Source organism: Apium graveolens, unplaced genomic scaffold (assembly GCF_009905375.1).
Source record: "Apium graveolens cultivar Ventura unplaced genomic scaffold, ASM990537v1 ctg7192, whole genome shotgun sequence".
Lineage (NCBI taxonomy): Eukaryota > Viridiplantae > Streptophyta > Magnoliopsida > Apiales > Apiaceae > Apium > Apium graveolens.
This window is the reverse complement of record NW_027420115.1, coordinates 71,172-85,530: the sequence shown is the minus strand read 5'-3', so window position 1 is coordinate 85,530 and position 14,359 is coordinate 71,172. Positions and strand designations below refer to the sequence as shown.

The window sequence follows — 14,359 nt, the reverse complement described above, 5'->3', positions numbered from 1 at the left end:
TGTGACTTTAGTTCCAAAAGTCAAAATTTCTATTGGAGTTAATCATTATAGGTCTACAAGTCTCATTAATAGCACCTCTAAGTTATTAACAAAAGTTTTTGCCAACAGATTGCAACCTATCTTAGAGAAACTTATGGGAGATCATCAATATGGTTTCATTAAAGGGTGACAAGCAGCTTATAGTATTCTGCTAGTCAATGAAGTATATCAATCTATGAAATCAAGCAATAGTAGTGGTCTGATTTTAAAGATTAACTTTGAGAAAGCTTTTGACACTGTCACTTGGAATTTTTTATTTCAAATAATGTCAAAATTGGGCTTTGGAGATGTGTGGATTAATTGGATGAAAGGCTTATTCAACTCTATCAGAATTTCAGTTTTGGTGAATGGATCGCCTTCTAAGGAATTCATTTGTACTAATGGGGTAAGACAAGGTGACCCTTGTCTCCAATTCTGTTTAATCTAGCATGAGAAGTTTTGAGTAGTATGTTAACTAAATCTAATCAATTAGGATTGTTCAAGGGAGTGACTATGGGATGTGAAAATAAGCAAATTACACATCTACCATATGTAGATGATACAATCATTTTTGTTCAAGGGGATTTGGAATCTATTGTTGGAATCAAAAGAGTGTTGCAGTGCTTTTAGAAATTATCAGGTTTGAAGATCAATTTCTCTAAGAGTAGTTTGCATTCTTGTTCAAAGAACTTGAATGAGATAGATTTGTTGGCATCAAAATTGGGTTGTCAAGTGGGGAAATGGCCTTTAACATATTTAGGGGGTCAAATAGGACTGTTTTGAAAAAGAAAGGTTTTCTGGAAACCTTTTATCCAGAAAGTGAAAGGGAAGCTAGCTTCTTGGAAGAAGAAAAATCTAAATCAGGCTGGTAGACTTTCCTTGATAAAGTCTACCATCAATTTTCTACTTATATATTGGTTTAGTCTTCATCAAGTTCGTAAAGGTGTATGTGTGTTAGGACAAAAACACGCGCTAAAATTACACACAAGTATACGCGTTCACAAGTAAGATATAATTCTTTCTAGTTCGTTCCCATATAGACTGGTTTAGGTTAAATTCAATTTATGCACTTATGCAACAATGATATGACTATCGTTCAATGCTAAGACAAGTAACAATTTGGGTTTTTGATTAATCTAAGAGATTATACTAATTAACATTAACTAAGAGAATTGAGGTTGAATTACGTATATGAGACAAACATGGGATTCTAACTTCATTACTACTTTATTCAAAGTCATTGTTCTTAACCTTAGCATGCAATGGTGATGACAACTAATCAGACAACACGAAACTAGTAAACGCCAACTTTCGTTGTACGAATACCCTACTACCAGACATCCACAAAAGAGATAGAAGCTGAATAGACACCGATTATGTTGAGACCCTACATGTCTATAGAATTTGACAACATAAAGGTTCAATGCGCAAGTTATCTATCGTGATTACATAGGGCAAGTAAGATGGTTAAAATTACATACGAATCATGTATAATAAATACATGAACCTATGCTAGCATGGCAAGTTCTAAACCTCTATATTCATTGTCACTTCAATAGAGATTAACACACTATCTTATAAGTTCGCGATGCTCATAAGACGAATAAGCACAACCAATACTAAGATATCATACAATCACCATACACTAAGATATCGAAACAATTTAACTATTGAAATCCATAAGTAAATCCGTTAGAACCCCACGATAACGAATAGTTCATAACCGAACTCATCATCACTGTGGGTTCCGATGAAAGCATGGTATAATAAACTAAGTCTTTATAAACTGAATAAATAATTAAAGTACGTAATCAATAGTAATAGGTTCAACAAACAAGAAAACAAGCATCCAAGATTACAACTTAAGCAAAGAATCACAAGTAAAAACAAGCTTTTTTTCTCCTTTATTGTATTTGTGCTCCTAGGTCTTCTCGTCGTATTCTCCTTAGTCTCTGTTATGAAAAAGGTCTTAAAAGAGTCTTTATATAGCAGCCCAAATCGACCAGAAGTCCAACATATCAGTATTCTATTAGAAACAGGATTTCAGGAAAATGACCTGGCGCGGCCGCCCTGGGATACGGCGCGGCCGCTCTGAGTATGGTGCGGCTGCTCCCAAGTGTAGCGCGGCCGTGCTGAGCTTCTGGGAAAACTTCTTTCTTCTTCTTTAATTGCCTTCTCTTGTTGGTTTCTTCACGCATTCAACCAAGGCTCCTTCCTAACCCTCTTCCAAGCATATATCACGTAATTTAAGCCCTTCTTCCGATTATGCCCTGAAATGCAAAATACTACGAAAAACACATCTAATATGTAACGACCGAGAAATTATGCTTGTATTATATCTTAATAAAGATAGTTTATCTGTTTAAATATGTCAGTAAGTGTGTTGAGTTATAAAACCCTAGCTGTTATGTGCTACGTATAATCTATTTCGATCAGAACGTGTTTCAGATAATTATCGAGTGTTTTATTTTAGTTAAATGCTTTTAAATCAAAAGTTGTACGGCCCAAATAGTATTTTAATAGCTGATATTTCATATAAAATCATTGTCCTTATTTTTCCAAGTATGGCCTATACCATATCGATATTCTGAACATCTAAACATTTTACAAATTTTCTCGTTTCGCGAAAAACGACTTTTCCGGACCCTTTCGGGTGTCAAAAGCCCCACAAAAATCACATTTTTATTTTTTCAGGATCATGAAATTATCAAATATCATTTTTTGGCATTTTTGTATCATTCACAATTTTTGGGAATTTTTGGCATATTTTTTGTATTTATTGGATATTTAAAAATTCAAAATTAATATCCAAAAATTTTAAAAATTGGGGCCAACTAATTTTAATAAATGTATAATTAGGGTTTTAATTTTATTTAAGGGTATTATTTTTACTAGTATAAATAGTTGATTAATTATTAATTAATTATAAAAAAATTAAAAAAATCAAGAAATATTTGTGTTGGTGAAAAACAGCTCAAAGATTTAAACCCAGATTTCGTAGTGATTCTGTTGTCCAAATCAGTCATGTGAGTATTCAAATTAAAGCTTATGATCTCTACTTTCTTTTCATATCATCAATTTTATATTTTGTTGCTTGGATTTTTGATTCGAAATTTAGGGTTCATGAACTGAATTTGGGGGTTTTTGATTGTAGGGTTATGAGATGAAATTGATGCTTGGGATAGCTTGATATGCTTATTTGTGATTGATTTGCACTGTTTATTTCATCAAACTATTTCTCTGATTGTTAGTTCTTATTTTAGGGTTTATGTAAATGTTTAACTAATTCGTTCTTGATTTAGATGAAACTGAGATTGTTTTGATGATAGGGGTTAGATTGTAGAAGTAATAAGCTTTATTTTGAACTATTATGTGTAATTTTTCATGTACAAAATAGCTAGTTTGGATTTTGGCTAGAGTTGTGGTTAATTTGATCGGAGAAATCGTTTCAAGGGTTTTGAGTTGTTGATGATTGATTAGTGTTTAGGAGGTTAGCTGCAATGGGCCTCGCAAAATTGGACCCAAACGATTCCAGGATCGATGGTAATCGACCTCGCCGGACTTCGTTGAAGCTCACCGGAGTTCTTAATAATTTTGGCCGGAGATTTCACAGGGACGATGATGGAAGGTAAAAGACAACTGGGTTGTGTTACTGAGGTGCCGTAGAGTGGAATGGACGTTCGAATTAGTGGTAAGGAGTGAGCATGTGGCAAATACCCAAACTTGTGCTTGACTAAGCCCGCTCTTTCTTTTTTGGGAGAGTATGCCAATATGATCTTAATGAGGATCACAATCAACTCGTTTTGACCTGTTTTAGCCTCGTCGGAGTTGGGCTCCGGTGGCCGGAACCTCGCCGGGTTCTGGATTGTTCAGAACACCGGCGGGTTGTTCTTGCTAACCCGGACCCGACCCGTTTGTTTTTATTTCAACCCGGTTTTGATTCTGATTTTGGTTAAACTGATTTCTGAAAACTGTTTTTGGTAATCTCTAATTTACTTTTATTTTATAAATATCAGAAAATCAGTTTTATTATTTATAAAATCCAATAAATGATATGATTAATTATCTGAATTATTTTGTAAATAATTATGAATTATTTCCTTATTTCAGAAATTTGAAATTTATTTATATATGTATTTATTTATGTAATTATTCCTTAATTCCTTATTATTTAATTAAAGTGATTAATTATTTATAATTAATCAATTTAATTGAATAATTTGTAATAAATTATAATTAATTCCAAAAATTAGGGAATAATTAGTTTAAAATATGATAATTCTTGGATAATTATTTAAAATATAATTAAGGTTTAATTAATTGTGAATAATTAATTATAATTAATTAATAATTTATTAATCTTGTTTATTGCGTATTAATTAAACCGTTTATCCGATTCAATCGAAACGAAGACCCTTAGACTCAGAAAAATGATCCGATTCTATTAAAAATAGTTATAAATCGTAATTTCTTTCAAGAGCGAGTCATCTTATGATACTTATTCGTTTATAGACCCTATTATTGATAGATACGAGTCCAATAAATCCTAGAAAATTAAGAAACGAGTCAGAAATTGTTTTTTAATGCAAATATAAATCCGATTTCGATTCTAAAAATATTTGTGAGCCTAAATTAATTATGTGCCTTACGTGCTATGTGATTTACGTGACTACTTGAACTCTATTTGTTAGATAATTATATACGAGTCGGATAGAATCGTATGGGTAGACGATAAGAATAAACGTATGATAGATAATTATACGTTGTCGGTTAATTGAAATGGTATCTTTTATGATAGATGCACATAGTGCGAGGCATTCAAAGCCAGACAGGGATAGTGGAAGTAAAGCCTGATTATGTATGGTAATGGAACAAGTAGATACAGAATAAATGAAAGCATTGAATAACAATTGATGACTAGAAAGCGAATAAATTGAGGCATGTATTCCTAAACTTTCTTCTAAAATACTGCAAATATTTCTTCATTCCTATTCTAAGTTCAGAATAGTTAAATATTTTTATATTTCGCTGCAATTACTCTTATTTATGCAAGTACCTCTTTGATCTTATTCCTTGATTATCGATTGATCTCTTGAGCAAATACCCATTCTTTCGGGTTATTTGCGAACCCTGAATCGAGATATTTTGAAATTAAAATGATTTGACATCAAAATACACTACAGACTGGATGGTTACGATGAGGGCCCGGAATGAGCTGGACCCTAAGGCCCAGAGATGGATGGACCCTTAATTATCAGGCCATAGTGCCTGGGTACCCTATATGTTGGTGGGTCTATACATTTGGGTATAGATCTGCATATATCCTGACTGATTAGCATGTTATAGTGCATATGTTGTTTCTAGTTTTCAGTCTAATTTATTGTTGATCGCCATTAACGGCATTCCTTCTTGAAAAGTTTTATGATTACAAAGCCGGACAAAACCCTGATTCAAGAGATGAATCTAGGAATTGCTCGTCACTTTTGATTTATGATTAAAGGCCAATGAGGGCCGATGTTTTATTCGCTCAAATGTTTCAAATAAATAAAGATGTTTTTTTAGTCATTTAAAGATTGTTTCCAGAAGTTTCTTTGATCTATACCTGGAAACAAATTATGATACTTGCTGGGCAATTTTGGCTTACTTTTACTTTGTGAAATCTTATTTCTTTCAGTGTCAAATGAAGACAAAAGTGAATAGCTCTTAATAGACAGCAAAAGTGGAGAGTTTCCGGCTAAAGGTATTTGGAGGTGTCAGAGTAAATAATATGAGGAAGTTAGTAAAGAGATAATGAAATTGTATTTAGTTTTTGTAATTTTAGAAGGTTAGATTCTTGTTTCATATCATAACCTGTAAGCGATCCGGAATAATGAGGGGTTATCTATATATTTGTTTTAATATACAGGTTTATATTATTTAAAGTTATTTAGTAACACCCAATACTGATCCCGGATTTGGGGATGTTATATAATACATAAATAACTTGAGTACAAAACACCAATTCGAGACTTTACGAAGCGTTCTAAGTGGATATAAATGCCACTTAACAATGTGATCATCTGGAAAGAATCAGAAGGGACTTTTTTTGGGTAGTGATAATGAGCATGGTGTTAGGAAAATGCATTTGTTGTCATGGCAAAAAATATATAGGCCTAAAGCAGCTGAAGGTCTTGGTTTGACTCCTTTTCAACAAAGAAATATTGTTTTTATGTGTAAGTGGGTGTATAAATGGTCTGCGGATAGAAGTAAGAGTTGAAACTACTGGCTAAGGAATAAATATAGCTGTCAGAAAGGGGATCAGCTAGTGGAGGGTTTGAGAGGTAAAAAGACTTCCAATATGATGAATGACATTTTAAAAATTAAAAATTCTTCTTCGATTGGGAGGAAATTATGTGATAGTCAGTTGCAATGAGTTCTCAATAATGGTAACTCTGTATTATTTTGGAAAGATATCTGGTTTCAAAATCAACTATTGCTAGTAAGATTTCACAGACTATATAATTTGTCTATCTGGAAAAACACAGAGGTATGCATAGTTCTGGATTTATGGGAATTCTATGATCATCAAGGGAGTGATTTTTGGTCGAGAAAGTTAAGGGGATAGGAGATTGAGGATCTTCTTGAGCTCAGTAGCATAATCTCTTCAGTTAAGTTAAATCCTCAGAAGATAAATTGGTTTGGAGTCCGGTCAAAGATATTTTTTCTGTGAAAAACAACTTGGATCTGTGGTGGCAGGAGTTTAACTTTGTCAAGGTGAATTTTCTTTTCATTTGGAAATTGAAAGTTCCTGCCAATGTACTTTTATTTTTATGGAAAATACATTCGAATATTTTACCAACTAGGGTCTGGTTAGCTAAAAGAATTGGACAAAATTTTGGTACAAGCACGAGTGATCTTTGTAACCTTGAAGAAGAATTTTAGGAGCATTTATTCTGGAAATGTACTCTTGCTAGAAGAATTTGGTTATTTGTAATAAGCTGGTGGGGTCTGGTTTCAAGAGTTTATATCGAGGATTTAGATTCAATGTGGAGTCTTGTCAAGTTTTTCAAATATAGTTCGATAAAACAGGTATGGGAGATGGTATTAGTTTCTTGCATCTAAACCATATGGATAGAACGTAATCTTATTATCTTTCAAAATGCTCCAGACAACTTTGACATAATTATTTGGTTGGTGCAACATAGAGCTGATGAATGGTGCTTAGCAGTTGGTTTAATTAGCTCTGAAAAAAAATCAAATGATGGCTTGTTAATCCAATGGGGGTGATAAATGCAAGTAGTAGAGATAAATGGATGCATCTGTTGGATAATGAGGATTATATGTTATTTGCTTTCATTGATGGAAGTTGGAAAATAAATTATCTAGGGAAAGTATTAAGTGGCGTTGAAGGTTTAATAAAGTTGAAAGACAGGAAGAAGATCATGATTTTCTCGGGTCCTTGATCACAACAAAATCAAGGGCACGAAAATATTTATTATCTCTGACAACAAAAAACTGGTTGAAATGTCCAGATTTCATGACAGTAACTTGTCTAAGCTAAAAGGTTTAGGTTGACAAATAAATATCAGGCTCCTGAGTTATAATTTGAATGAAGATGCAGATTTTGAAGCAAAAAAAGGATTTGGGCTTAATCTATATAGGTAAATTGGTTTAATCATTAAGCCCAATTTATTGTTTGGGCCTCTTAATATCAAGGTTGAGGTTCACTTTTATCTGCATCATTTTTAAAGAATCAGCCGGAGTTTAATTCCGTAATTTGAAGTGTTTTCTTAATAAAATCAAATGTCTAGAACAATAGCTCTGATGAGAAGCGTGCTAGGAGTTGTAGTGGCAGCATTGGGAACTGTATATTCTCATTTGACTATTTATGAGGTCTATTTGGGTGACTCTTCAAATCTTTTAGCTGCTATAAAAGCCATGCAACCCCATTCTGAGTTATAGTAGTATCAGATATTAAGATTTTAATTGGAGTATGAAGGAGGATAATGTTGATGTTAATACAAGGTGGGTTTTGCCAAAGAAGGGTGTTATCAAATGTAATGTTCATGGTTTTTTTCTGTTGAGCCTTTCCCCAATGGAAATCGTTCTAGGATTGGTTTGGTTTTTAGGAATAGCAAAGGGGTTATTATTTGGATGGTGGCAGGTTCTTTGGGTTATGGAGTCAGAAGGATCAATGAACTCAATGTTATTTTTGAAGGGCTCGAGGAAGCTTTTTTCAAGAATTATAGGAGGCTGGTTGATGAGGATCAAGGAATGAATATGTTAATTGGGATTTGGCTATGTGTACTCGTTGTGATGTTCAATTGGAGAGGATGCAAACATGGGTTATGAAGCTTACTTGGACAACAAAGAATTAAGGAGTGATGCATGAAGTTGGACAAATAGCTGATTATTATATTATTAATTCAAATTTTGCTTGCAAGTTTTTACCTTTCACTTGAAAGGGTTTTTCTTGTTTTAAGCACTTAGGATTTTATTTTCCTATTTGGATTTGATTTTTGTCTTTTTTCTATTTGGATTTGGTTTTTAAATTTGTTTCCTGGAAGGATTCAGATATTGGCTAATTCAAGCTGATATTGAATTTCTATTGGAATCCTTTTGGGTTTGGGTTATTGTCTAAGCCTATAAATACCCTTCTCATGTAATCTTTTAAGAGAGACAATGGATGATATAAAACTTGTGTTTTGAGATAAACTATGAGTAGTTTTTCTTTCTCTAAACTTCAATTACTGGATTGCTTTGAAGATTAGATTCGAATTACTTAGTTTCTGGATTGATCTAAGCAATTTGAGATTCAAAGTTCACGTTTCTGGATTGATCGTGTTCTTTTGAAATATCCTGTTCTTCTCTTATCCCTTTTCTTCTTCTTCTTTTCTTTCTTTGTGGAGAGATCCACATCAATTTGGTATCAAGAGCCAAGGTTTTTTCTCCAATTTCTTAATTGTTGGGAGATCTAGGTTTCAAAAAAAATAATACTATTCATGAGTTACTGTTCACGAGTAGTGTTCATCGACACTGTTCACGAGTTACTGTTCACGGGCACTGTTCATCGGCACTGTTCCCGGGTACTATTCATCAAGTTTTTTTAACAGATTTTTCTTATGGCTACGGATGAATTGCTCAGAAAATTACTTGGAAAATTGGATGAGATTGATAAACGTACTCAAAAGCTTGCTAATTCAACGGAATCGAGGTTTGATTAATTTTATAAAATTTTAGTTAAGGTGAAAGATAGTGATGAAGTCTATGATCCTGGTATAGATCTTGGTTATTTTACAGGTTTGGGTAGCATAGATGATTTTGTTGAATGGGTTACACAAGTCGACAAGATTTCTGCTTATACATGTTGAACTGAGATGAGAATATTCAAGATTGCAGCGATTAAACTTACAAAGAAAGCAAGCTTGTGGTTTGATAATCTAAACACAAAAAGAGTTAGATCTGGAAAAGAAAAGATTATGACTTGGACATCTCTGAAGAAAAAACTTCGTGCAAAATATATTCCTTTGCATTATAAATTCGAATGTATAATGAAGATGACATCCATCTCTCAAGGTACTATGAGTGTTTCTGAGTATACTTCTGAATTTTATAGATTGCGTCTTATTTGTGACTTGGAGAAGACGGAAACAATGAAAATTGGAAGATTTATTCATGGATTGAATTTGCCTATTTATCGAAAGGTTAAATCAAGTCCATATATCTCGTTTAATAATGTATGCAATCTTGCATTGGAATTTGAATCTTTTCAAAAAGACGAGAAATTGAAGTCTTCCCTTCACGAGTTCACTCTTTCAGAAGAAACTAAAGAAGAAGACTGTGTCGGTGTGGAGAATGTTGTGGATCTTGTTGTTGATCACCAGGTCTTGCGTGTGGCGACTACATCAAGTTTCGATGAAAAGGATGAACCAGTTAGAAAAGAAGCTATGATAGAGAAGCCTGAAGAAAGAAAGTCAGTTGTTGAGATAGTTTTGGTTGTTGAAAAAAATCAGATAGATGCATCTCCTAAATTTGTGCATAACGACATTGTTGAAGGACAAGAGATACTAAAGGACAAGTTCGAAACTAAAGAGGTTGTGTACAAGGGAAACAACATTATCCTAGTGGAACACAATGATTTTCTGGGGGTAGATAACTTGTTGAATTCACCTATCTCATCAAACTATCTTATTCTTTCGAGTTTACTTCCAAAGATATTGCTAATGGAATTGAAATTTAAGGCTTTCAAGTTCTACGAGAAATCACCTCGTTGTGTGCTTATTCTTAAATACTTTAGAACTCGAGGATGAGTTTTTTTCAAAGGAGAGGAGAATGATGAGGATCAAGGAATGAATATGTTAATTGGGATTTGGCTATGTGTACTCGTTGTGATGTTCAATCGGAGAGGATGCAAACATGGGTTATGAAGCTTACTTGGACAACAAGGAATTAAGGAGCGATGCATGAAGTTGGACAAACAGCTGATTATTATATTATTAATTCGAATTCTGCTTGCAAGTTTTTACCTTTCACTTGAAAGGGTTTTTCTTGTTTTAAGCACTTAGGATTTTATTTTCCTATTTGGATTTGATTTTTGTCTTTTTTCTATTTGGATTTGGTTTTTAAATTTGTTTCCCGGAAGGATTCAGATATTGGCTAATTCAAGATGATATTGAATTTTTATTGGAATCCTATTGGGTTTGGGTTATTGTCTAAGCCTATAAATACCCTTCTCATGTAATCTTTTAAGAGAGACAATGGATGATATAAAACTTGTGTTTTGAGATAAACTATGAGTAGTTTTTCTTTCTCTAAACTTCAATTTCTTGGATTGTTTTGAAGATTAGATTCGAATTACTCAGTTTCTGGATTGATCTAAGCAATTTGAGATTCAAAGTTCACGTTTCTGGATTGATCGTGTTCTTTTGAAATATCATCTTCTTCTCTTATCACTTTTCTTCTTCTTCTTTTCTTTCTTTGTGGAGAGATCCACATCGCTGGTTCTTGAAACAGATCATGTAGATGCATTTTGGGAGTGAAACAACTCTTCCATTTTGGGTGGTCCTGTGGACCATGAACTTGTCCTCTGGCAGATTAATCAAAGAAAAGCAGATAAAAAAATTCAAACAGATATTAGGCTCATGGATCCGGCTGGTAATGCTTTAGCTGCGTATTTGGCTCGTTATGGTGCTGAGAATTGGAATCAGTTGGTGGCTCTTAGGAATCTTATTGGCCAAGTCCGTGAGTTGTGGAATCTTGATATGAGTCTCGGGAGGATCAATGCACGTTTTCAGGTGATTCTAGAAGAAGACTTAGACCAGAGTGCAATGGAAGATGTTGTTGTGGATCCCAAATATGCTTAGACTCAGTTTCAGGCGGTTCAAAATGCTGAGGAGGATGTGCAGCCGAATGAAGTGGTTATATGTTTGGCTGCTGCTGGAGTTCCTTTACAGGATGAAGAGGTGGCCATGGAGCAGTGAAGTGGGTGGAGCAGTGAAGTGGGATGCCGTGCTTTGACAACTGCCTAGTTTCTGATGCTCTGAGTTTCTTCTTTTGGTCTTATTATGTCATCTTTTTGTTTGGTTATTAAGTCTATGGTGGGTTAAGTCAAGTTTATTAGTAGTTCAAATTTTATTTAGTTAAGTCTATTGTGGTATGTTTGGTTGTAGTCTATATGACTGGTTAGATTCAATCCCTTAGCCTTTTAGGCCTTTAATATATTTTATACTTTCTGAAAAAAACACCGTTACATCTAAATAGTGAACATATAAACAAGTAGGGCTGAGCAGAAAATCGAAAAAATCCGAATCCGAAACCGCTAAAAACCGTTAAAATCCGAACCGTAAAAATCCGATCTGAAATCGAAACCGCAAAATTAAAAACCGAAACTGAAACTGATTTTCCGGGTTCAATTATAGGTGAAAACCGAACCGAAAAAATCCGATCTGAACCGATAATTAAAAATAAATAAATTACTAAAATATATTTAATATATATGTTTTAAAAATTAATAAATACATATAATTTTTTAACAGAAGTTAAAAGTAGTTATTACTTTTAAAAGTGTTAGACTGGATTTGGAATGGACTGGGCTCTTGAACACTTGGGCTTGATCATAGGCCTTCAGACCAGTAGTCAGTTGTTTACTGTATACAGACTCACTCAAACTCTTTTACGATCTAAATCTATTATCAGATTAAACAACCAGATTCAATTTCAAGGAGATAAGAGGCGACTGGACTGTTGTGTGCTAACTGGCAATTAAAAGTCTAGAAGATCCAATTCTAATTAGGGTTTGTTGAGAACTGATGGAACCATCTCAGATTAACTATCCTTTTAGAACCAAATGTAACAGACATAACTGTTGTGTTGATAAGCCATTTGAGAGCAAGAAGTCCACTTCCGAACCTGCTGGTGGTAATAATCAGGTTTGATGTATGGCCTTTTACACTTGTTTGTCCATTTTTACACGAGATGCAGGAGATGCAGTTTTACATATATTGATCATCAATTGCTTCTACTTTTCGGTCGCTGGTCATGGTTTCCACTGTTGGATTGCTCCTGTAAAAAATCATTTCAAAGTTTATGAAATTTTCATTAATTTCATTAACTTAGATTGTTGTAATTTATTATGACTTTGTATTCTTATTTCGGAACAAATGTACTTTGTATTTGTACTTTAAATGTTTAAAATTTTTATTACTCGTATTTATTTTGCTAATTTTATTGGATGCGGTTTTGTAACCGGACGCGATCCGATAAAAATCGAACCGAGATTTTTAAAACCGAAACCGAACTGGTGGCTTCGGTTGCAGTTACGGTTTTAAATTTTAAAAATCGAGGGTATGCGGTTTCGGTTTCGATTTTATCCAAAACCCGCCCTGATCCGTCTCGCGCTTTCCCTTATAAACAAGTGCAGTATTCTGGTTTGAATCATGCTAACAATAACATTTATATTAAAAGATGTTGTGGTTCGAATCACAATGAAAATAAACATTTATATTAATATTTTTTTAAACACAAAAAAGTTAATGGATCAAATCTCACAATTATATACAATTTTATATTATTTAATCTTAAGTGGAAATTCTACACATTCAAACTAAAAATTTTAAAATACAGTTTAAAAAAGTTCACGACCTGTGGGCCTTCTACCTCCACGCGACATTGTTCCGTCAGGCTTTCGCCCATTGCAGAAAATTCCCCACTACTGCCTCCCGTAGGAGTATGGGTCGTATCTTAGTCCGAGTATAGCTGATCATCCTCTCGGCCAGCTACTGATCATCGCCTTGATAAGCTATTGCCTCACCAACTAGCTAATCAGATGCGAGCCCCTCCTCGGGCGGATTCCTCCCTTTGCTCCCCAGCCTACGGGGTATTAGCAGCCGTTTCTAGCTGTTGTTCTAACATTTAATCTTTTATGACATATATTAAATATATATAATATATTAAAAAAATAGTAATAAATTGTAAAGCTAGCAGTAGTATATTCCAGAAGCTGCCAGTTATATTTAATGTATAGATTTTGAAAAATCAATTTTTAAAATACATAGCTGGTTTGCCCGAGAGGTTGAGGGGGAAGACTTAAGATCTTCTGCACATAAGTGCCCATGGGTTCAAACCCCATAGCCAGCAAGAAATTCGATTTTATTTGGCCAAATTATAAAAGAACAGTTAACTTTTTTTCTTTTTTTTCTTTTTCTTTTTTTTATGTGCAACGATTAATTATACTAACACTTATTTAAACACGAAACGGACAAGTGATGCCTAAACTTAATTCTTGAGTTAGTCAGTATATAAGTTCACTAAATACAAATGTAAACACAAATGCTTACATAATCCATTACAATCACGTCTAGTATTAATCACAAAGATGAAATAACACATGACAAAGAAGAGTGGAACTTCAATCAAAGCAAAAGAGAGAGTATTCATAGTTAAAACTCACACAAGTCACAGGCAAAAATATGAGATGTGAGCCAAGTCTGAGTTTATTGATTACTTCTGTTAATGAAACCTGGCCCAGGTCAGCCTGATGTTAGCTCAGTTCACCAAGGCACCCCAGAACCCCAACCCAGAGGTGCCGGTTGTGCTCCTTACAGTATCCTAGTTTCAAAAATTTGACCACATTGGAAGAAAACCAATTGACATAACAGCAGCCGAAGCAACTTGTAGATGTTTAAAACTGCAGATGTGGCCTAAATGATGATCAAGGTTAATCAATACGAGAATCCGGATGAATGTTAACAACTAATTCTTCCTGTTCTAATGACCTATTTGCAAAGCAAAAGGGGTTGTGCGAGTGCGATCTGCATGTCTTGGGGTTATAGGGGAGGGGACTACAGCAAATACAAGAACATGC

At 34.0% G+C, this 14,359-nt stretch overlaps 1 pseudogene; it reads right to left on the bottom strand.

The window, feature by feature from the left end:
• Positions 1-13,162: 13,162 nt before the first annotated feature.
• LOC141703915 (18S ribosomal RNA) lies at positions 13,163-13,476 on the bottom strand (annotated as a pseudogene).
• Positions 13,477-14,359: the final 883 nt, after the last annotated feature.